This window comes from Phocoena phocoena, chromosome 2 (assembly GCF_963924675.1).
Source record: "Phocoena phocoena chromosome 2, mPhoPho1.1, whole genome shotgun sequence".
Taxonomy (NCBI): domain Eukaryota; kingdom Metazoa; phylum Chordata; class Mammalia; order Artiodactyla; family Phocoenidae; genus Phocoena; species Phocoena phocoena.
This window is the reverse complement of record NC_089220.1, coordinates 169892705-169917261: the sequence shown is the minus strand read 5'-3', so window position 1 is coordinate 169917261 and position 24557 is coordinate 169892705.

Sequence of the window (24557 nt, the reverse complement as noted above, 5' to 3'; positions counted from 1 at the left end):
CATAAAAAGAAATGGAATTGAGTTATTTGTAGTGAGGTGGATGGACCTAGAATCTTAGTGAAGTAAGTCAGAAAGAGGAAAACAGATACCATATGCTAACACATATATATGGAATCTAAAAAAGTGGTACCGATGAACCTAGTGGCAGGGCAGGAATAAAGACACAGATGTAGAGAATGGACTTGAGGGTACGGGGCGGGGCGGGGGGGAAGCTGGGATAAAGTGAGAAAGTAGCATTGACGTATACACACTACCGAATGTAAAATGGATGGCTAGTGGGAAGCTGCTGCGTAGCACAAGGAGATCAACTCGGTGCTTTGTGACGACCTAGAGGGATGGGACAGGGAGGGTGGGAGGGAGGGGATATGGGGATATATGTGTACATGTAGCTGATTCACTTTGTTGTACTTCGTTGTACAGCAGAAACTAACACAACATTGTAAAGCATCTTTACTCCAATAAAGATGTGGGAAAAAGCAAACAAACCGGAAATATGCAACGTCTGTAGGATCAGCACATTGTGTCCCTGGAGACAAAACCACTGGGAATTAAAACAAGGGAGTTGGAGAAATAAAATGAGTGCCAGCAGAGTGGATTAGTGGACACTATAGTATGCCCACCCCCCACCCATGTAACCAACACCTCCTCTGAATATTGCCCTGATTTTGTTCAATACCCACCACTCAGGTAAAGCCAGCCCGCCCCCAGTTCTAATGGTCAACCCCGTTGGGCTAGGGCAACACCATCCTTACTGTAGCTATTAGTTCCAGTCCAGCAGTGGGAATGTGGTGAACAAGATGAAAGGGAAGTCTGTTGGGAGGCGGCTGGCAGAGCTACAGGAAGGGATGCCTCTCTTCTCTCTCTGGACAGTGTCTGGGCTGGATGTGACACATAATTCAGTCATAGCAGATAGTTTCCAAGAAATCCCACCTCTAGCTTTTACATTATTCTTGGTTTTAAGGTTAATAGCACTGGGACTCCAGAGGAGACAGGAGCTAATACTAGCCACCTGGTTTCATTTACACACAAACATTAGATTCCACAATGACGTTCACAAAACATAACTAGATTTGGACCAGGTTTGCTCCCTCTTTCAATCCTGATAAGATTTGCAAAAAGCTCTTTGCTTTTTGATTTTTTTTTGGTTGTTTTTAACCAAAATTATTGGATAAAGTAGGTATGCTTTGCATTTTGTATTCTCTGTTATATCTCAATTCATCATTATTGCCTTGACTACAAGAAACATTTTTAGTTTGACCACAGCATTTTTTCCCTGCTTCCACCCACCTTCTAAACCAAGGGTAGACATTATATGTGATTATGGCAGCCTGAAATGCCACTTTGGGCCTCTCAGTGCTTCATATCCCATTTGGATCTGTGGTTTAGCTGGTGGGTGTGTGTAAACATGTACAGCCAGTCTGCTCTCTGGAGACCCTACAATTGCAGGGTTCTCTCTGGCATGTTCCTTCACCAAAGGTCTTCATGGGGACTTCAAAGACCGCCATGCTGGGATGTGTTCCCACCAGCCGACCCCCTTCCGGTCAAATAAGCTGCCGAGAAATGATCATGAGAATCCAGTCCCTGCTCACCTAGATGAGGTTCTCAGTCAACAGCGAATGTCTGTATTTATCCTTTTTGTGAAACTTAGTTAATTTTTTCTCTAGTTTCTACCACACTATAGTAAATGGAAAGACCTGGATTTGAATAGTAACATGATGTTATAAAGATACCTTTCATATTTCTTCTCTCTCAGACTCTTCCACCCTCTGCCAGTCTTACTGATCCAGACTAGACAATGTACCTAAAAGACAAATGAAGGAAAGATTCTAGAAGGAGAAATGAAGATTTTGAAAGCATGCATTTCAAATTGCGTATATGCAACTACATTTTGTCCTTGAAAGAAGCAAAAGATATGTAAGTTTAAACTTCAGATTGGCTCTAAACCAAGTGAATTCAACATGATGGATAAATTCATTCTGAAAATAGCCAACATCTCCTCTGCTTTCTCATCTCTGAGGGCAGAAAGAAGGAAAGGAAGCTGGCATTTGGGAATGTTGTATATTTGGTAAGAGGAATCTCTGCCCACCACCATCTCCTTCAACCAAGCCTGAGTTTTTCTAATCATTTCTCTCCAGTTTCACCTCTTGAAGGAACCAGAAATAGACACACATCTATGGTGGGTTCTATCTAAGACCTTAGTGAAGGCGAATTAATTGATTCCTTTGTAGGCAACTAGATATTACTTCTCTGATCAAAACTGTTACTTCTGTATGAGTTTGACTGTTATTCTTTAATCATGTTCACCAACACAGACAAACTAAGTCTGGTTTCTAGAGACTGTGATGCATCACATGAGTGTCAAGAGTATAAACAAACACACTAGATGGGAAAGGGGTCTTTTGGTTTCAAAATTGGCTGAGCCCACATTGACTTCTGTCTTGCTGGATTTGTGTTTCCCTCTCTTTGAAATGTCTTGAGTTGAAGCAATAATGCAAAATAGCCACAGAACCTGATGTTTATTATTTTCTTGTATTTGTCAACATGACATATTCTCATAAATCCAGCTCTAGAGTAAAGATAACGTGTGAGGAAGATGCTATATTCAGGTTGTGCTGAATAAGACCTTTTCTCTCTCTTATTGCTTTCATCTAATTAAGAACGTTGCTGTATTTACTGGGATTTGAAAAGTAAGGTACCAGTGTGTTCTCTGCCTGTGTTGCCTCAACGGAGAGGCAAATAAATAACCGAGTCTAGGGTCTGTATTGACAATATTACATGACGAAACTTCCACTGACTGCAAAGCTCTTTGAGGCCTCGTTCCCCAAGCCTGGCTGAAAATTCTTGCATTCTTATTGTCGGCTGCTTTTTAGATAGGACAAGCCCAAAGAAGTCCAGAATATGTCAGCCCACTTACTGAGGCTTCAAGGTTTTGTGGCAGAAAGTCTGCCAGGCCTGGCAGGGCTAAATATAACCATAGAAGAACTCACTAAGGTAGACGTCGGCAACAATGATTTTTTTCAAAATATCCCATAAGCAATACTTTTTCTTTTTCTTTTGAATATATTGGTATGAGGGGCAGAAAGCAAAAACTCTCGCACGACTGCCTTTCTCTCACTAGAAGAGACAAAGACGCAACAGAGAGCTGAGCTCTGCATTTGTAACGCCTTAGTATTTGCACGTGAATGAACCGGAGCAGATGGTGGGGGAAGGCCTTCCCCGGGCTGTGGGTTCGGATAGGATGGAGGATGCGTGAGTGGCAGGTTAGGTGGCCAATAGCAAAGCAGTGACGCCACGCACACCACGGCGGGTACGGAGAAGGGGCAAGTGGGGCCGAGACTGGTCCTAAAGAAATACTGCGGGGAAAAAAAATCTTAAAAAAAAAAAAATTATTTTCAATTGAGAAAAGCTCAGGAGGTTGGTATGTTAAACTGAAAAGAGCAAATATCTTTAAAATGAAGGCAGGCATAATTTAGTCGTTTTAATCCTTCAGTTTCAGAAGTTCTGTGAGAAAAACAAATCTGGGGATCCTTCAGTGCCTGCTGTGTGTGCAGTTCCCTGATTTGAGGTTTTGAGTATGTATGCGCGCGCGCGCGCGCGCGTGTGTGTGTGTGTGTGTGTGTGTGTGTGTGTGTGTGTGTGTGTGTAGCTTGAACAGTGTAGGGGTGGAGGGTACAGAGAAGTCAGGAAAGGAGATGCAACCCTTACTTGCTGTTCCTGAGGATCTTACTGTCTGCATGGGAACACAGATCATTACAGACATGGAGACGAACGTGGCATCTGGGAGGAACGGATCCATTAATGCATGCGCCTGTAAAGGAACCTGATAACCTAACCTCCTTGAATCTTCCTTGGAAGAACACAGAGTATTAATTACTTTATTAACCAAGTGACTGTGTTTCAGTTTCTGGGGACAAGGACCAGATAACACTTGGGTGGTTACAGGTGGGGTTTTCTCTGGGGTGAATCAGTGCTCTCTCCAGCCATCTTCCTGAGAGGAGGCTAAAATCAAAGCCCCGGCGAAGTGGATTTGAGATGGGGGTTGGGAATAAATACTCCCTCTCTTAGGATCCAAGAAGACAGTTTTTCTGAAACTGAGGCCTCGAGAGACCTGGGCATGGGGTGATGCTGGGTAGCCTGGGCTCACTCCTTGGACACTGTCCAGGTTCTATGTGGGATGCTGGCTGTGAACCAGATGGTAGGGTGGGACTGTGTCTGTAGGGCAATTTCCATTTTTCTTTGCACTCTTGTTGAATGTTCAATAAGGCCTATAAAAGTTGCAGCCTGGTCTCAGTCTTGGTTTGGGAAATTAGGCTTAGGACAGAGTTGTGCAGGGAAGAAAGAAAGAGCAGTGTCCCCAGTCCCAAAACCAGAATTGGAGTCTCAGGGTCTGGGCTAGGAGAGGCAATGTCTCCAGGGTCACCAGCAATGAAGGAGGTGGCAGGGACATAACTATAGATGAAGGGCTAGAACCAAGCACCCAGAGCTGTTTGTTCCAGAACATACTGAAGACAGGGCCTCAGAAAATGCTCAGAAATAGCAGGGGTCCTTTTGATGGAGGTGGGCTGGTACCATAGTAATCTGGGTATAAAAAGTGTAACCTTGTCTAGAAGGCAAAGGTGGGTGACTCCTAGGCTATAGGGGTGAAGAATCAACAACTGAAACCAAGTACTCAGAGTTACAGACTGAATGCTTATGTCCCCAAAATTCATGTGTTGAAACCCCACCCCCAATATGATGGTATTAGAAGGTGTGGCCTTGGGAGGTGATTGGGATTAGATGAGGTCATGAGGATGGGGCCCTCATGATGAAATTAGTGCTCTAATAGGAGTCAAGAGCTTGCTTCCCCTCTCTACTCTCTGCTGTGGGCAGATATAAGGAGAAGGCAGCCTCTGTAACTTGGAAGAGGGTCTTCATTAGAACCCAATCAGGCTGGCACCCTGATCTCAGACTTCCACCCTCCAAAACAGTGAGAAATAAATCTTTGTTGTTTATAAGCCACCCAGTCTATGGTATTTTTGTTACAGCAGCCCAAAGAGACTAAGGCACTCAGGGAACCTAGAAGAAAGGGGTTAGCTGAGTTGGGTGAGAATAGAGAGTTAAGAGTCACAGGAAAGGTGTATTTGAAGTGAAGTTCTAGGGAAACGGGGACACGGAAAGGAAAGCATCCCAACTTCCAGCTGGGGAGAACTGCAGGCTGGGCCCTGCCGATATCAGAGCCCTACGATTGATGCACATGGTGCTTCCTGCATACGCTGTCCCCAAGAGCCTCACATTCTTTGTTTTGTTTGGCCATGCTGTGCCGCTTGCGGGATCTTAGTTCCCCAACCAGGGATTGAACCCGCACCTTTGACAGTGAGAGTGCAGAGTCCTAACCACTGAACCGCAAGGGAATTCCCTAGATCCACACATTTTGAAAGGTGTTAACTTGTCCAGGAGCAGAATTACTCATGGAGATGTGACCCTCCTTTGCACAGCCGATCAGCCATGCTCTGCCATCACTTAACTTCTCTTAAGCCTTTGTTTCAGCATCCAGAAAAGGGAGGATAATAACAGTAATCACCTCACAGGGATCTTGTGGGAATTAAATGAGTTGATTCACACAAACTTCTCAGGACAGCTGCTCCTGGCACAAGGGAGAGGCCAGTAAGTGAGAGCTGTTTCTGCCTAATGTGACTTTGCTCTCTGTTCTGACTGCTTTACATGGATTAACTCAATCTTCACAACAACTCTGGGAGATAAATACCATTAGCCCCATTTTACAGGTGGGAAGACTGAGGCCAAGAGACATTAAAAGAATTGCCTAACACCAGTGTGTGTGTTGTAAGTGATGGAGCCGAGCCTACACTCACACAATGACTTTTTTGCCTCCACATATAGGTGCTCAATAAATACTTCTTGGTATGAAAAGATGGGCTGGATGGAGGTGTGGTAAGCATGCTGGGGAGGGCAACTGTGAAAGCATGGTCAATTCATAAAAACAAGATTTTCCCTCATGTTTAAAAAAATCTTTAGAGTAAGGCCCAACTTTTTTTTTGTTTAATAAATTTATTTTATTTATTTATTTTTGTCTGTGTTGGGTCTTCGTTGCTGTGCGCAGGCTTTCTCTAGTTGCGGTGAGCGGGGGCTACTCTTTGTTGCGGTGTGCCGGCTCTCATTGCGGTGGCTTCTTTCATTGCGGAGCACAGGCTCTAGGGCGTATGGGCTTCAGTAGTTGTGGCTCGCGGGCTCTAGAGCGCAGGCTCAGTAGTTACGGTGCATGGGCTTAGTTGCTCTGCAGCATGTGGGATCTTCCTGGACCAGGGCTCAAACCCGTGTCCCCTGCATTGGCAGGCGGGTTCTTAACCACTGCGCCACCAGGGAAGCCCCAAAGGCCCAAATTTTAAAAACAGATAAAATCCAATAGCCCCTAAGGACATTTAAGAGAAGAGATTTACTGTAGACCACTGTGAATTATGAGGAGGGGAAGGACACAGTTTGGCTGACCCCTTTCCTGATATGCCAACAACCAAACTGGGGGCGGGAGGGGGTAAGGAGATGGGGGTGGATTCCAGGGGGGTTTTTGTGTTTTTTTTAAGATTTTATTTATTATTTATGTATTTATTTTATTTATTTTTGGCTGCATTGGATCTTAGTTGTGGTACGTGGGATCTTTCATTGCAGTGCACGGGCTCTTCGTTGTGGTGTTCGGGCTGCTCTCTAGTTGTGGTGCTCAGTTTCCAGAGCACGTGTGATCTGTAGTTGGCAGCACGCGGGCTCTCTCCAGTTGAGGCGCGCAAGCTCAGTAGTTGTGGCGTGCAGGCTTAGTTGCCCCACAGCATGTGGGATCTTCGTTCCCTGACAAGGGATCGAACCCACGTCCCCTGTATTGGAAGGCGGATTCTTTACCACTGGACTACCAGGGAAGTCCCTGGATTCCAGTTTTAAAAGGCCATGGTTTTCCTTTGGTTCTAAAGTTCTGGAATGCTTGCCAGCATCTTCCTTCAACTTCCTGTTCTCAGCCTGTTTTGAAGGCTCTGTCTAGTGTGAAACTGTCTGCTTCACCATGAATTCCTTATTTATATTGACCATTATCTCCTCACCCCCCAAGTCCCCGATGCACATGCATAATTCTAATGATCTTAATTGCTCTGCTTACAATCCTTGTAAACTTGTTTATTTGAAAAAAGGTAGGAGAAAGGTCTCAGGTACAAATTAAACCAGAGCATACGTAGGTGAGGAATGCAGCAGTGGACAAATCTAACACTTATGTCCCAGAGTGACTGGCTTCTCAGCTTTTTTCCACATGACTCTATGAGCCCTCGGTTGGTCCTGAACACAAAATCCTAGTGGCCATGGTCATTTCATGCATCCTTTTTGAACTACAAGGGGGTTTCTCCACGTTCTGCCAATAAGAGATGTTGTCGTTAAAGACCAACTTTTAGTTTGTCGTTAAAGAGCAAACTTTAGGAATTGGAGGTCAGTTAGTGAGTGGCAGTCTCCAGGGCTAGAAGGAAAGATATAGATTTGTCTTAATAACAACCAGGGAGAGCCCGTTCTATTTCCAAAAATCACTATTGTTTTTATTACTGTAAGATGCTGCCCTATGTAATAAGTAGGGAAGCTTACAAAAATCCGTCATACAAAATGAGGGATTATACTCGTAAGGGGAAAACAAAGTGAATCAGGCATTCTCAAAGCTCACTGACCAGAATTTCCAAAGTTCCTGCTTCTCCATCCAGATCCATTCCAGGCCCAGAAGTTGTGTGCTCTGGCGTGAGTATCCATGGGGACCATTCTGGGTTCTGTAGCTGGATGGGACTTCAGAGCACTGGCGTCCATCCTAGTAATATCTTGGTTGACTGGTTCACTCTTCAGCCTTATCCAGGGTCTTTGGTTACTGGCCCATCCCCATTCCCACGTTCCTCTTCTCCCTCCTTCCGCATAAGAAGTCTACCCCCCTTCCCCATTATCTTGGGATTTTACTGACTACCAAAGCAGAAATAATGTCTAATGTTTACTGAGTGACCGTGTGCTAGGCTGTGTGCTCAACCCCTTATACATTGTTCACTGAGTGGTCAGAACCTGTCTCTGAGGTGGACACTGTCGTTACCCCTTGGTGGGGAAGGAAGCCAAGACTTGACCTCAATAGTCTGTCTCGGGCCCCACGGTGGCGAAGCAGCAAAGCCATGATTCTCTGTCCTGTCTAACTGCAAGGCTTCTTTCTATTCCATGCCAGTACCTCGCTACTCATTGGTATTCAAACCCCAAGGAGTCACATTCTCCCACACTTCTTGGACTTGGAAATCCCTCAAAGGGGACTATTTCTAGGATGGAAAGTACTTCTCATCCTAAAGTTTCCCTTTTCATGTTACAGTCACTTTTGCTCCCTGGATTATTCAGCACTAGTACAAGGGGGTTCTCATTTGGGTTTTCAGAACACAGGTAGGAGAGAAACCAACAGGAATATTTAAATTATCTTCCTGTCAACTGAGATAGGAAACAGCTGTTGAGCATTTGCGATTGTATCCGTGAAAGATTGGAGAGAGTTTATATCAACCTCCTTGACCCTTCGGCCTCTGAACTGAATAAAACTGACTGTGCTCTGGTTTGAAAAACTGAAACGAGCCCAGTGGCTTCTTTTTCTTCTTTCCTTTCTTCCTTCCTTCTTCTTTCTTTCCCTTGTTTGTTTTTGTCTTCTTTTGTTGCTGATAATGTTCTTCTGTTTGGGATCTTGAGAGCCTGGTTGATAAGCTGGTAAAACCTTGGCCCTTCTACCTAGAATCGGGCACCTGTATTTATTTACACAAATTTTGTCTATGGTCTTTGAAGTTGCTCAGTCCTCTTGAAGACAAGGGTCACAAGGTAAGAATCCCTATAAACACAATCGACATTGATTCGACAGTTTGTAAAAGGAGATGCTGCAAAGCCATCAGAGGGTCAAGCTCAGGCCTGGGCAGTGGGTCTGGTGTGACTCTAGCTTTAAGGCTCTCTTCTTTCTCTCCCAGCCTTTTGCAAATGCAGCACCACCTCAGACCTGGGTTGCAGAGAACAACCTGTCACTTTGTCCTGGATGGATGGGGTATCAAGCTCTGGGCCACTTTCCAGTGTGGTCTACAGTGTGCTAGGCCTGGACCTTTTGCCTCTCACAGGCACATTTAGCTGGCACTCCAGAAATTTCCACAAAGGCCAATTCCTACAGAGTTCCATAAGGGGAGACATTCCCATCAGGGGACGAGAGGAGAAAGCAGAGAGTGTCCGTGGACTACACCCTGGGAGACGGGCATTTGAAGATCTTTCTTGCCACAGCCTGGAGCCCAGCCCTTCAAGACTGTGGTATTGTTCGGGGGCTTCACTGTGAGGTGCTGGTCTACTACAGCCAAAGCACATCGGAATCAGTGGGCAACCTCTGCTCCCAAGTAACCAAGGAGATGTTCTTCACATCTTTTCCACCAGGCACGGACAACAATAAAAGCGAAACTCCAAAGGATAAAGAAGTTCAAACAAAACAGTATGCATCGGTATATTTCCACCATGAAGAATCTATTCTTTCCTCAACAAACCTGTTTAATGGAATTAATATTTTAACACAAGAGCCATCCAAATTCTGTTCAGATGAGGACATCACTCTGCCTCACAGAGGGTCATTCCACAGTATTCTGAGAGTGACATTGGAGTTGGAAGCCCACCACTGCATCTTCTGACAAATCAGAAGGAATTTGGTTTGCACGGTCTCAGGACAGAACTGTACAGTTTGTACGTCTTTTCTCCAGATAATCTCCAGTGACCAGCCCTGATGACCATGCTTAAGAATAGAAGCAGTTACCACTTGGTGGGAATTTTACATCCCCACATTTGGATCAATTTGGATTATCGTCATTAGAGCAGCCAGAAAATCACTCCCTTAACCAGTCTTTGGGCTGCTGCATGGCAAATCCAGGCGGGATACTGAGTGCCTGGCCATCAAAGCATGATAGCTGTGAGCACCAAAGGCCTGATGGTCACGCTGAGTAAGCAGATGATTTCCTTTATTGAGTCACGAACCAGAAAGTCTGGAGTCAGGAATCTCATGAAAGAAACAGCAAAGTTGAAAATGACCTCCACCTTAGCATTAACAAATAGTAAAATAATTCTGCCTTTGTCTGTTTGTTTTCTGGCCACACTGTGTGGCTTGTGGGATCTTAGTTCCCTGACCAGGGATTGAACCCAGGCCCACGGCAGTGAAAGCACGGAGTCCTAACCACTGGACAGCCAGGGAAGTTCCAATTCTGCCTTTTGTTTTCTTAAAATGTGGTCAAATTAGGCCCTGTGGACTCAGCTGATCTGGAAAAAGGAGTTTTCCCAAAAAAGTTATAGAACAGTTATGCATGTTGCCGTGTGTCTTTATATACTATTTTTGAAGATTCCTACGAGATAATATAGAAAAGGAAAATCGTGGCCTCTCTTGTGACGTCAATAAGCTTTCGCCTCCAGGCTTTATGCAGAAAAAAGTGTCTCAGTTCCTAATCACTGTAGTCACTTTAGTGCAGCGGGGATTGTGAAGTTCGATTGTGTCTTAATTTTCATTGCTGTGTTTTATTCCCTTATATGATTACACAATAGGAACATACTACATATTTATCTGTTATACCTCTGATGGGCATTCGGATTGTTTTTATTTTGGAGCTACCATGAATAATGCTGCTATGAAAATCCCTGGGCATGTCCTCTGGTGCTTATATGGACACTTATTTGGGGGGAACTTATTTTTATGGGAAACTTATTTTGTGGGGTGGTACATGCCTAGATGTAAAACTTATTTGCAAATGTTTCCTAACTTTAAATCTTGTTAAATCAAATAACTCAAGTGTGAAGATTATAATGTGTTTCCCTTTTGGTGCAGAAAACAAATTCATTTATAAACAGATGAAAATCATTTCAATTAGTCAGAATTTCGATGACAGAAAGTTAATCTGTAACTAAAATGTCGAACTATTGGAAGTACCACAGCAAAGCAAGGCTTTTCAGAGAACATCATCAGAAAGGCTTTTTTGAAAAGCGTCACCAGGAAGCCAAGTTAGCTTCCTTGAAAAGCAGCTCTGAAGAATTCAAAGGACAGAAAGAGCTCTGTTTTATTTGGAGAAAGCAGAAGGGTTCCAATTGCCCCATTTCAGCATGAAAACTAAAAAACAAAACGAAAAGAAGCGACTGGAACTCCACATACTTTACGACTTTTTCAAAGCCCTCCTAGTTGCTGTTTCCAAAACTGCATTAGGGTCAGATAAGTCATTTTGTTTTCTCACAAGGGAGTCCTATAATTCCTTTAATTAAGAGGCAGTAAAATAGCTATCGCACTCTGAAGGCCTGGCGCATGTTACATCACGGCCCCAAGAAATATATTTCTGCAGGCCTGTGGGTCAGACACCTGGCCCTTCCATCTCTTCACCCCCCACCTCTTCTGGTCCAGCCATCTTCCCATCAGTGTCTCCGTTAAAGAAAGACCTGTGTGAGTGAGCCCTGAACCACTGTGACCACCGCAGGCCAGAACTCTCCTTATGCCCTCAGTGCCTGTGAAGGATGCATTTCAGAGCAGGTCAGGGAGATGCCTGAGCTGATCTAAGGCCTCTGAGGAGTCTGTAGTTCTGTTAAGAAAGGGTGGAAATGAGAGCACTGCACCTGGAGATGTTACGTCTGGATCCGGGTCCCTGGGTCCAAGATGGCCGCCAGCAGACAGGCCAAATGAGGCCATAGTCCCCGGGGCCTGTTCTCTCATCTCCAGAACACAGTCAGTCTCAGATGAATCTTACACTCCTCCCAGTTTTAAGAATTGCATCACTCTGTGTTTTTTGCTCCAACATTAATGTCAACTGAATTTCTTTAGTACCATTATTGAATCTCTCCATTACACAATGGAGATGCTATTAAGATTATCTTGTAAATGAATACCAGACATTTTCCAATGAACCCCACCATCACCACCACCACACACTTTTTAACCAGCTTTGCTTCCTCATAAGAACTCTCTGTTTCGTCCAACAGAAGAATGATTTTCCCTCCGTGACAGGGAACAAGTGATGGTTCACAAAACTAGAATGTTGAACACACACAAGCCCAGTGTAGTGGTTACATCAGTGAATCTGGAGCCAGGAGGCTTGGGCTCATATTCTGACTCCACCATTGGACTGGCTGTGTGACTGTTAGCAAGTATCTCTCTGTTCCTGAGTTTTCCCACCTGTAAAATGGGGGTGGAAAAATGATAACCACCTCGTAGGGCTATAGTGAGGATTAGATAAGTTCATATTTGTAAGGCAATTAGAACAATGCCTGGCACAGGGTTAAGATTAGATGGGAGATAGATAGGTAGATAGAAAGAAAGAAAGAAAGATAGGTAGATAGATAGATAAATGGATGGATAGATAGATATTAGATAAATGATGGATGGATGGATGGATGGGAGAAAGGAATGAAGGAAGGAAGGAAGAGAGGGAGGGAAGGAGGAGGAAGGAAGGGAGAGAGAGAAGGAAAGAAAGATAGAAAATGGATGGATAGATAATAGATAAATGATGGATGGATGGATGAATGGGAGAAAGAAGGAAAGATCAATCGATAGATAATAAATGGATCGATGATGGATAAATGATGGATAGATGTATGTATGTATGTATATATGTACGGATGGATGGATGGAAGAAAAGAAAGAGAGGATAGCTTGATCGATCGATCGATAGATAAGCAAGTAAACAAGCAATAAGATCTTACTCAGAAACTAGAAATACAAATTCTTAGATGTGAAAGACCTGCCTCACCCGTAGTATATATAACATTTACCCCTTTGTGAGCAAAAAGGGATATTATTAAATAGCAATACAAGTAAGTTGTCTAAGTACAGGTCGTGTTCTATAAAGTAGTCTTCTAACAATTCATGAGTCTAAGCACTTCCAGCCACAGGATTGATAGCCTGGTGCTTGCAGCACGTGAAAAAATCACTACAACCTCAATGCAAATCCAATAGAAAACAACAAGCTCAGTAAATATTTAATATGTTTAATTAAGTTAAATTAATTAAATTAATTATTTAGTTTGTTGGCTGCCTATCTATAATGATTTTTTTACATGTCCATGAAATAACTGGTATCTACACTGTCCCTTTGAAAAATGCTCAAGAAATGGTGTCCTGAAGATCAATATGATTATTGTTTTGTCCAAGCACAGCTAGTGACCTTGAAAGTAAGTGGAAACCTAAACAGAGACGAGCAACAGTAGAAAATAGAGGCCCATCGTAAATTCAGTGAGGCAGGAGGATCAACTTTACTGATGGAAGTCAGTGGTCGCGAGTCTTTGATCAACAAAGTCACTGGGGAATCTATAGCTGTACCTAGAAGAGTCGACATTCTCGTATATCTTGGCACATAGGGGAAGTTCTGAGGACCTTTATCACCTACACTGCTGATCCTTTATGAGATTAGCTTCTGAGTCTGGTAGATTTGAAATGGAGTAGTTGACAAATGTTATCAATTTTATACAGTCCGCATCTGATCAGGTGTCATGGTCCAAAGTCTTTCAAGATTTAACCTTTTCATTGCTTTGATATCTCTTCTCAAGGGCAAAGGGAAACTTTACGAAAGAATGAATTACCCTTTGCTCTTGCTTAGTGTTGTTTTAATTTCCAGTCATCCTAACAGGTGCATTTTGGAGTAGGTAATACAGAGATGCATAAGGGAGCCGTTAATAAAGATTCTCTTAAATTGCCTTTAAGTGTGGACTTCAGTGGGTACATGGGTCTAACATCTTGCTGCTAATCATTAGTTTATGCCCATTACCAGAATGTGCATGAGACACAGCTGGACCCATCTGTTCTGTTCTGTTTTGTTTTGTTGTGGTACGTGGGCCCCTCGCTGTTGTGGCCTCTCCCGTTGCGGAGTACAGGCTCCAGACGCACAGGCCCAGGGGCCATGGTTCACAGGCCCAGCCACTCCGCGGCATGTGGGATCCTCCCAGACCAGGGCACGAACCCGCATCCCCTGCATCGGCAGGCGGACGCTCAACCACTGCGCCACCAGGGAAGCCCAGCTGGACCCATCTGGATTAATGAAGACTTGGTTTTAAAAAATGGAATTCATGTTAGGGAATTTTTGTGAACCACTATTTTCAATTAATAAAGGAGATTATAAATTGAAATAAAAACGAGATGCCATTGTTTACTCATCATACTGCCAAGATTAAAAAAATTAACTGTCACACCGTGTGGCTGACAGTGTCAGGAATCAGGCACTCTCTATTTTCTGGGGGGTATAAATTCGCACAAACTCTATGGAGGGTAAAATTTTTTTTAATGTACATGACTTTTGAGTCAGCAACTCCACGTCTAGAAGTCTACACCCCAAAATGCATTTTCATGTTGTGTTAGTGACACGTTCGAATTCCCATCAATAGGGTGCAGATTAATGAAATATTCCAGACAGTAAAGTACTATTTGCAGTTGTAAATACTTGCGATATATCTTCTATATATTGATACATATAACATACACAAGTGGTAATATTTTATGCCTGAGTCTGATTAGAACATCTCCAGAAACAGTAAAGGTGCTTGCCTTTAGCACGAACTGAGTGGCTGTAGGTCAGAGATATAAAACAGAGAAACTTTTTCACCTGTTCTCTTGTTCATTTTTAATTTTGTATCATCTGCATACGTTACAATTCAAAAACCACTAACAAAAAGAGTTTCAAAAAAGGGGGACTCAGGGTTTCCCTGGTGGCGCAGTGGCTGAGAGTCCGCCTGCCGATGCAGGGGACATGGGTTCGTGCCCCAGTCCGGGAAGATCCCACATGCCGCGGAGCGGCTGGGCCCGTGAGCCATGGCCGCTGAGCCTGCGCGTCCGGAGCCTGTGCTCCGCAATGGGAGAGGCCACAGCAGTGAGAGGCCCGCGTACCACAAAAAAAAAAGAAAAAAGACGGACTCAGTCTTGTGCCTAAGAATCAGTTGTTCATTCGCAAGCACATGCGTAGGGAAAAGATTCCATCGTGTTGAGGAGTAGCGCCCAGAGAGCGCTGATGTTTCCAGAACACACCTGGAAGGACTTTGGTCGACCAAGAAGCAAAATAAGATCGCTACACTCCCCCTTGCTCTGGCTTTGTCCTTTCTCCGCTCTTCTAAAGCTGAAGGCAGAGTGTTTATTTCAGCTTCGCTCTTCTGCCTGGCTGATGTTCTCTTCCGTGGGTTGGCATTGAACTTGTGGGAGAGCAGAAACACATGGAGAGGAAGGTGGAGGATCTGTTTGCAGTGATTCACCTATGGACTGTTTCTGCGTATCTTTAGTCTGTGTTTTAGTAGCAGGGTGACGATGCATTAAAAACCAGAGATATAATCGCAGATGTTAGAGCTGAATTGTAGCTAACGATCCGCTGGTTCCAGGCACCAATGCCTGCCTGTGATAAACTCCTCACCAGTCAGCAGCACAGAAAATACAACAGAGGGAGTTCTCCATCTGACTACATGCCATCCACTATAAATTCTGAGATGATCTCTCTCCTATTTTTAAATTTTATTTATTTAAATTTTTTTTTTTTTTTTGGCTGCGTTGGGTCTTCGTTGCTGCGCACGGGCTTTCTCTAGTTGCGGCGAGCCGGAGCTACTCTTCGTTGTGGTGCGCAGGCTTCTCATTGTGGTGGCTTCTTTTGTGGCAGAGCACAGGTTCTAGGCACATGGGCTTCAGTAGTTGTGGCACGTGGGCTCAGTAGTTGTGGCACACAGGCTCAGTAGTTGTGGAGCACGGGCTTAGTTGCTCTGCAGCATGTGGGATCTTCCCGGACCAGGGCTTGAACCCGTGCCCCTGTATTGGCAGGCAGATTCTTAACCACTGCTCCACCAGGGAAGCCCCCTCTCCTATTTTTGGTGTGTGTTAAAATGTCTTTCCTTTAATAAAATCCTGGCGATGGTGATGGCCTTGTTTTGTTATTTGCTCTTGTTAATGCCCCAACTTAGCGTATAAGATATTGGCAACCCTTGCTTGGTCCTCCCAATATTTAATTCGATGTACAGACTGTAGTGTTCCGTGATACCCACCGTCTGGAATCCCTTGTCTAGGCTCAGCCCGGATTTAGACACATGCAGAAACTGAGCCCAAAGAGGCTGTGAGCCTCAGGCCACAGATGAGGGGACCCCAGTGTCAATCCTGCCTCAGCTGTACTAGAACAGCCTCCTTGCAGGCTGAGAGGGAGCACAGACCTCCCCGGTAGCCTCATGAAAACCTAGTTATGGCAAATCCTGGCCGTTGTGAAGCCATCCGTGGGATAAAGCTCTCAGATCACTTGCTCTCCATCTTCAGCCAAAGGTCCTTCTGTAGAAAGGGGGAGAAGCAATATTAGCCCCTCTAGGTCAGGCCTCAGTGAAAATGTGAGGGCCTGGTCTCTGGAGCAACACTGCCAATGTGAGAAAAATTCAAGCCATTTCACGTCCTTCTCTCCTCGGGGTTAGCACTTGAGCTAAACTTGAACAGGGATTTGTCAACTGCATGAGGAACTCAGTTTATTTATTGATTAGGGCTATGAGTTATGGGTAGAGACCCACCCAAAGCCCAAGATCTGATCATCCTTTCCCCCCAACCCCCGAGTACTTCTTATGAAAATATTTGTTTTGTTGTCTTGTGGAAGCTTTCTTTTTCTCAGTGATGGGATTATATCAGTCTCATAAGCCTTAAGAGCTAAGAATCATCCTCCCATTGCCATTTTTCAGCCAGCTGTACCCAGAGTGCTCTTCCAAGTTCTGGGGGTCAGGTGTGGAAAACGCAGGGCTCTGCCGGCTGAAAGATGGAGAATGCGAAGAGTCAGTCTCTGGACGCTGACCTGACCTCCTGTGAACTCTTTTTTTTTTTTTTAGTTCAAGTATAGTTGATTTACAGTGTTGTGTTAGTTTCAGGTGTACAGCAATGTGATTCAGTTATACATATAGATATATCTTCTTTTTCAGATTCTTTTCCCTATAGGTTATTTAAAAATCCTGAGTAGAGTTCCCTGTGCTACACAGTACGTCCTTGTTGATTATCTGTTTTACATATAGTAGTTTATATATGTTAATTCCAAACTCCTAATTTATCCTCCCCCCCCTTCCCATTTGGTAACCATAAGTTTGTTTTCTATGTCTGTGGGTCTATTTCTGTTTTGTGTATAAGTTCATTTGTACTTTTTTTAGATCCCACATATAAGTGACATCATACAGTATTTGTCTTTCTCTGTCTGGCTTACTTAGTATGATAATCTCTAGGTCCATCCTTGTTGCTGCAAGTGGCATCATTTCCTCCTTTTTTATGGCTGAGTAGTATTCCACTGTATATATATACACAACTTCTTCTTTATCCATTCATTTGTCAATGGATATTTAGGTTGCTTCCATGTCTTGGCTATTGTAAATAGTGCTGCAGTGAACATTGGGGTGCACGTATCTTTTCAAATTAGAGTTTTCTCCGGATATATGCCCAGGATCACCTGGTGACTCTATTTTTAGTTTTTTAAGGAACCTCCATACTCTTCTCCATAGTGGCTGTATCAATTTATATTCCCACCAACAGTGTAGGAGGGTTCCTTTTTCTCCACACCCTCTCCAGAGTTTATTGTTTGTAGACTTTTTAATAATGGCCATTCTGACCCGTGTGAGGTGATACTTCATTGTAAACTCTTAAGAGAGCTGCACTCACAGGAGGCCAGCCTGCCACAGCTGTAACAGCCGTTTGGACTCTATAACAAAATACCATAGGACCGGGTGGCTTTTAAGCAAGAGAAATTTATTTCTCACAGTTTTGGAAGCTGGAAAGTCCAAGGTCAAGGTGCCGGCAGATTCAGGGTCTGATGAGAACCTGTTTCCTGGTTCATAGTCCTATCACTTCCCGGTTTGTAGATGACTGTCTTCTAGCTATAACCTCACGTGGCAGAAGGAAGGGGCAAGGGAGCTCTCTGGGTTTCTTTTCTAAGGGCACTAATCCCATTCACAAGGTCTCCCCCCCATGACCTAGTCACTTCCCAGAGCCCCCAGCTCCAAATACCATCACACTGGGGATTAGATCTTCTACTTAGGAATTTGGTGGGGACACAAACATTCAGTTCATAGCAAGTAGTAACCAACCCATAGTTCACATGCCCACAGCATCTCATCTTAGATAGTTCAAAGTGCTTTATCGGGTTCGTGTTCAAAACAACCCTGGAAGGCATGGAAATCTTCAACTCCTGTGCCACTTGAACAGATGAGAAAGTTATCAAAAAGTGTCTGTAAAATATTTGGGAGGATCTGGTAAGGACCTGTGCTTCCACAGCCTGCATTTGAACTCCAGAAATCAAGGTGCCCTGGAAGGTACAGGTGGGGGAGCTGGGGTGATTATCCTTGGTGAATTCCCAAGGTACCCTGCTGGGGGTGAGCTCAGAAGCTCTACAAGCCTCTTTTACTCCAAATAGTAGAGCAAGTGACAGGTGTCGAGACTGAAAGAAATCAGACGAGTATTTATGCGTTCTCTCCATAATCAGCCCAGAGCACCACTGCATGTGCCTGACACGAGTTGCACAGCCTGTTAGTTTTGAAAGTCTTGAAATTCACCCTTGTGGATGGGCAGGGGATGCAGGTGGGAGAGGCAAGGCCAGAGTGTCGCGGAGGGGGGAGGGGGGACAGATGTGGAGGAATAGAGCCTTTGTACTTGTCAGAGAGGCTGTCAAAATCGAAAAGACGTGGTGAGTAGGGAAGACAAGGTTGCTTGTGTGAGCCCTGTGACACAAACATGGGAGGAACTAGGCAGACACTGCGAGCATGGTCTGCTAATAGATACCACCGCCTGGAGCCACGGCAGTGCCAGCCTGCCAGGGGCTCTGTACAGGCAAACCTTTTTTTTTTTTTTTTAATAGATCTTTATTGGAGTGTTCGTCCTCCGAGAGACAGCTCAAGCAGACAGGCGGGCCTTTATTACTAGACCCAGACAGGCAACTGTCTGTAGGGCCATCAGAAGAGTCCGTTCTACTTAAACATGCATATCCTTAAAAACTCTCTCTTTCTAGCAGAAGCTTGACAGACAAGTATATCAATAGGAGAGTGATGTCAGTCGCTTTTACATGTATCATTGGGAGTTTTTTGCACTGTAAGCTGGGCTTATGGGATATAACTGAGTGATCAAAATAAGAGCCAGTGGTTTTGCTTTTTTTAAAAAAAAAATCTCAGTAAATATTTCATCACTTGCAAATCACTGCTCACATTCACCAGTCGAGGCACTAAAAGGGTTAACTAGATTATCTTAGTGACCAGTTCTGATCCACTGCACGGTGGTCTGATCCATTGCTTCGTAGTTGACCTTCAAAGGGTTTTGTTGAGTAGAAATTCACTGCAGTAGAGTGAACAGAGAACTTGCCAGGAAAACATCTTTGCCTATTCAGTTACTTACTGCACTGGGTTTGCACACCATCGTACTTAATAGAGATTGTTTGATATGACTTGAACCATGATCTCTTTGAACTGAGGAGCTCACCTGTGCAGAGTGTTCACACTCTAGAAGTGGATGATTTGTTTTCAGGAATACCATAGTTCTCTCTAGAAGACTGGTTTGCCCACAGCTTACCTAGGGAGGATGGAAGGGAGACTGGCTTCACGTCCGTACAGGGCATCCAGCCAATCCCTGCCTTCCAAAGATTTCCCTTTCATCTGCATCCTATCAGCAAAATATCCAGGCTGCTGGAGGAGGTTTTTCATGGACTTGGGAGAAGGAAATGGTCAATGAGGTTGAAACAGAATGAAACTCGAAATTTAAAAACATACCCTCAAAGGTTATTTGAATGTGCAGAGCAAATTCTAGCCATTGCCTACCATATCAGGTGTGTTGCCGATTAATTGTCCTTAGTTCCAGCACGGCGGTGAGTGTCAGGTCCTTCTTAGGTGGCCACTAAGTTTTGATCAATAGTTGGGAGTGTATTTTTTTTTTCTAAATGAGATGTGTGCCATCAAAGTGATGTCTGTGGGATGGTGTCGGGATCCCGTGCTGCCGATACTGAGATGTTGGCTGCTACCTTCCCAAACCCAGCGGCCTTTGGGCTCAGACCCCTAGGATGCATCAGTGCCCCCAGCCATGCCCTTGCCACTTATTGCTGCAAATCCCATCCTCAGGAGGCATGCTCTATACCTGACTCACTCTCATTCATTTCCCATGGGGTGGGAGTAATGTCCTTTCTTTTTTTATCAATGAGCCCTCTCATCGCCTAAGTCCCAGAGTGAGTGCTTCCCAGTAAGGAAGTACGCTTTTCTTTCATATTCTCAGTCAAAAGTATAAAATTCCACCAGCGCCCCTTGCCAAGTCTTCCCTAGACTGTAAGTCTTGAAGAAAGGGCCGTGTCTCGACCTTCTGATTAGCAGCAATAGGACTCATCCCAATATCTGGCCCAGTTGCTAAGTAAATATTTGTCAAAAGGATGTGTGAATGAATGAACAAATGAATGTTCAGGTTTTATATAAGCATCAATAAAACGTCTCCACAGTTACCAAAAATGTTTGTCAATTAGAATATATTTACTAAAAAGAACTTTCGCGTTCAATCTGCCCAAGCCGTCCTTCACCATATGCTCATATATTGATAAGCACTGATGCCAGCGAGCTTGCCTTATCATGATCCATCCTCAGCAATTTCCCTGCCTTAGGACTAGTGTGGTCCTGCTGCCTCCAGGGTACCCAACTTTCTCCCCATGGTTCATATCACCCACTAAGAGCAGAACTCATACCAAATGCCTCTTGTGGGTGACATCCACAATCCACTACCTATTTCCTCATTCTCTCTTCATACTAACTCTCTTCTGGTCAGTGTTTCCCCTTTGGAAACTGTTAAGGTGACTTTGTTTCTAAAAAGTAGGATGTTCTTGATACATCCTCCTTAGAGCTCTAGCTCAAGAATAGTAACTACTCACACTGCCCAAATTATGCACAGTCTCTTGTCCTGAGCTTTGCTGTTTATAGTCTAAGAGGAGCCATGCCTTGGACTGACTGTAAAACCATGTAAAGTCATTGCTGGGACTGGGAGACTGGCTGCCTTAAATGAAAAATATTAACTGTTCTGCATTGGCTAATCCCTTGTCCGTCCCGGGAAGAGGATTAATGAAATACACCAGTATATCTTCTTTGAAATTCCAGATTTTTGAAATACTTTGTCCAAAATGAATTCTTAAGGCAAGGGGCTCAAAGAAAACCTGATTTTGAAAGCTCTCCTGAGAGTCTCAGGAGACCAGAACAGTATTGCAACTGCGTATACATCTCTCCTCTCCAGCAGTCTCCTGGTTATGGCCGATTGTTTACCCATCGCTCTCTTACCTGGTAAGAGAAGGTACCTGGCGTTTTGAGTTCCTTCAGGGCAGCTCTAGTTTTAACAAAAGACGGCAACTACATGGCAAGACATCAGCTACTGCTGAGTCTTGGTGCCTGACGTCGTTTGCTCTGGTCCTCGCCTCCGCTGCAGACATGGGAAACACATTAGCTAATAGGGAGGTCTGTGAATGTGAGTTTGCCCATCAGGGAAATATATATTCTGTACACTCTTGGCTATAGGAGCCATTCATCACCACAGTGCCGCCCCCTCCCTGGTGCCTCTGCCTAACAAGAGATGCTTGTCATGAAACCCACTCTAATTCCCCTATTAGAGGCTCGAAAATGGGATCGAAGCCATAATTCAAGGAACATTTATATACAATTTATGACCGACTTGTCTACTCTGAGAGACTCCAAATCTGCTTTATGAATAACATGATACTTTGTATCGTTTCTTTCCTTGGTCCTTTATGTTACGCTTGCTTTGTTTAAATATTATATGCCGAGTGAAGTGGGTCTGCATCTCCTTTGGGAAAATGAAAATTCATGGGAAGATACTAAATTGGAGAGTATCAGCTGTTCCCACTTTAAAGAGCTCTGACAAAAAGGGGTGGGGGGGGAGTTTTATTATAGTCCAGAGGGTTTCATATTTCTGTTTCCTTCTCCGTACCGTGTGGGCCACCTTCTTCTTTGGCAGAAGTGTTGACTGTTAAGTGGTCATAGCCTGTTTGGAGTCAGAGGCTAGAATTTGCGTGGATTATTCAGTTCAGCAATTATTTAGGGAACAGGACAGAACTCACTTAGTAGACCAAGACTGTTTCTGTTAGAACACTCACAGGAAGGATGGCCACCGTAGGCTTGACAACCAGGTGTTCCTGAGAGATTGACTCAGGCCTGAAAACTTGTCCAAAGTAGTGGTCTTTCTTAAGATGTAAGCTTTCAGCCTTGAAAGGGAAGGATGTTCTGACAAAGGCTACAACCTAGATGGACTTTGAAAGCATGATGCTAAGTGAAAGAAGCCAGACACAAAAGGACAAATATTGTATGATTCCTCTTATATGAGGTATCAAGGATCGTCAAACCCAGAGAGACAGAAAGTAGCATGGTGGTTGCCAGGGGCTGGGGTCAGGGGGGTGGGGAGTTGTTTAATGGGCGTAGAGATTGAGTTCTACAAGATGAAGAGAGCTCTGGAGGTCGGTTACACAACAACGTGAATGTACTTAACACTTCCAGACGACACACTTCAACACAGTGAAGATGGGCAGTTTCGTGCTGTGTGTATTTTACCACAATTAAAATCTTTTAAGTTAAAAAAAGAAGACGACGACACTGCAGCAAGCTTCAGAAGCAGAAAAGGAGAGATGGCCTTTGCAAGATTGGATTGTCTTTCACTGGCAGAAGCTTGAGGAGTTGACACAAGAGATTCAATTTTTTTCCTTGAAGTTTATCTACTCTTGAAGAGGAGGGGGCGGGGAGGACACAGGACGGGGGAGAGTCTAAGGAGCTAATAATATTCTGAGGAAAAATTTCGTTTCCTTGTTTTTCACAAGACTATGTGCTTTTCTGTCATCGTGTACAGAACAAGGTCTGATGGGTGTCTCACAAAGAACCATTGATGGCGTGTCTGTGTGAATTGCCCTAGCATTGGTCACAGCCAACTTCTGTGGGACCCACTGCCCCCATTCTACAATACGCTCCAGTGTGTTTGGCCGTTCATGAAAGGTCACAAACGAACTGAGAAATGGGCTGGAGTCAAAAACATGTGGCCCTATAAATATCAGACTCAGACGGTTTAGTCCATTTTTTCCCACTCTCCCTACTCACCCCATCTTGCTTTCTCTCTCTCTTTCACCCACTGCCAGGGCTTCCCTGTGTTTCCTACTGCACCTCGGACCGTGAAGTTACCAAGAGCCAGGCAGTAGCTGGATTCTTCACCTGGTGACATCACTTTGTGCCCAGTCTGGTCCCACAGCATCCTTAATACAGCTTCTTTTTTTTTTTTTTTTTTTTTCAATCCTTTAATATTTCTGGCTACGAAGCTCCAGCCGGACAGTCTGCAATGCTCTGTTCTCTTTTGAGGGTTTCCGCCTCCCATTAGCAGCGATTCTGCCTTGTGACTAAATTTGTCTCCGCGTGTTCTGAGCGGAAGAGTTTGCAAGTTTGGGCCGTCAGTGGGGCCTCCTCGCCCATCGGATCATTCGTTATGACTTTAGCTGCCAAACTGGAGGACTTTGAGGTGACGCTGGAACACCTGCTCATGGATGTGTTTGTAAGTAAAGGCAGACCCTCTTCTGCCACCCCCAGAGTCTTTCTGTCCCCATCACTGAGTCTGATTCTCTTCCACAATCATCCAGTGCTCACCATGCTGTTAATTTCTTCCTCGTGGGCCTTTGTGGGGAGAAAACCGTAAGTGCCTGAGCTGTGCGGATTGGTCTATACAGATTACATAGCAGAGAGGCAGCTTTTTAAACCAAGTAACATGCAGAAGTCGAATGAATGGGGTGAAGAAATAGAAAACATTTGCCAGAAGAGACCAAAGCAGTTTCAGAAGGCATTGCCTGGGAGAATCAGATTCATTTGTAAAGTGACGTCATGGCTCCTGAAAAACGGGAGAGGGTATACTGAAAAGTCTGTGCTTTTCCAATGGAGAAGGCGGAAAACAGGGTAGAGTGAGAGCTCCCCTCTCCAGCGCCTGGATCCCTGCCTCTTCCGTACGTGCTAGGTTACCAAGACTTCCTCAGGAGTTGATTTCATGGGGTGAGGCTGTTCGAGTGACTCTCTTTTAAAGAAAAAGCAGCTGACAAGGACACTTCTGTGCCTGTGATGAGCTCAGAAACACAATCTTTGAAAACCCCTGGCGTTCATAGCAACCCAAACAGCACTGCTACCTCCGCGCCGACCACAGTCTTTCTCAGTCTTCTCTGGAGGTTTTCTGTCCGTGATAGGTCTGTCTGTTTTGTGTTCTTGGCAGGAGCTTAGGGAACTCCAGACTGTGTGAAACATGCAGGTGGTAACCCAGCTGGGAGGTGTTCTTCCAAGAACAACACCGGCTCTGCCCTGGGAAAGGCAGCTGGGGTAACATTTTGAGGACAGGCTAGTCTGCCTGTTGAATCTGGAAAAGGCTTTTAGAGGGTTGGCTCTTGCTATACTATGCATCACTGAGGCCCTTTCAGGAACCTTTCGGGGAATGGTGTGTTTTGGCAGACGTGAAAGTCTGGGGTTTTTTTCTTTATTAATTTATAATTTGTCTTCAAATTGAGGCAGCGTGATGCTGGCAGGATTCCCAG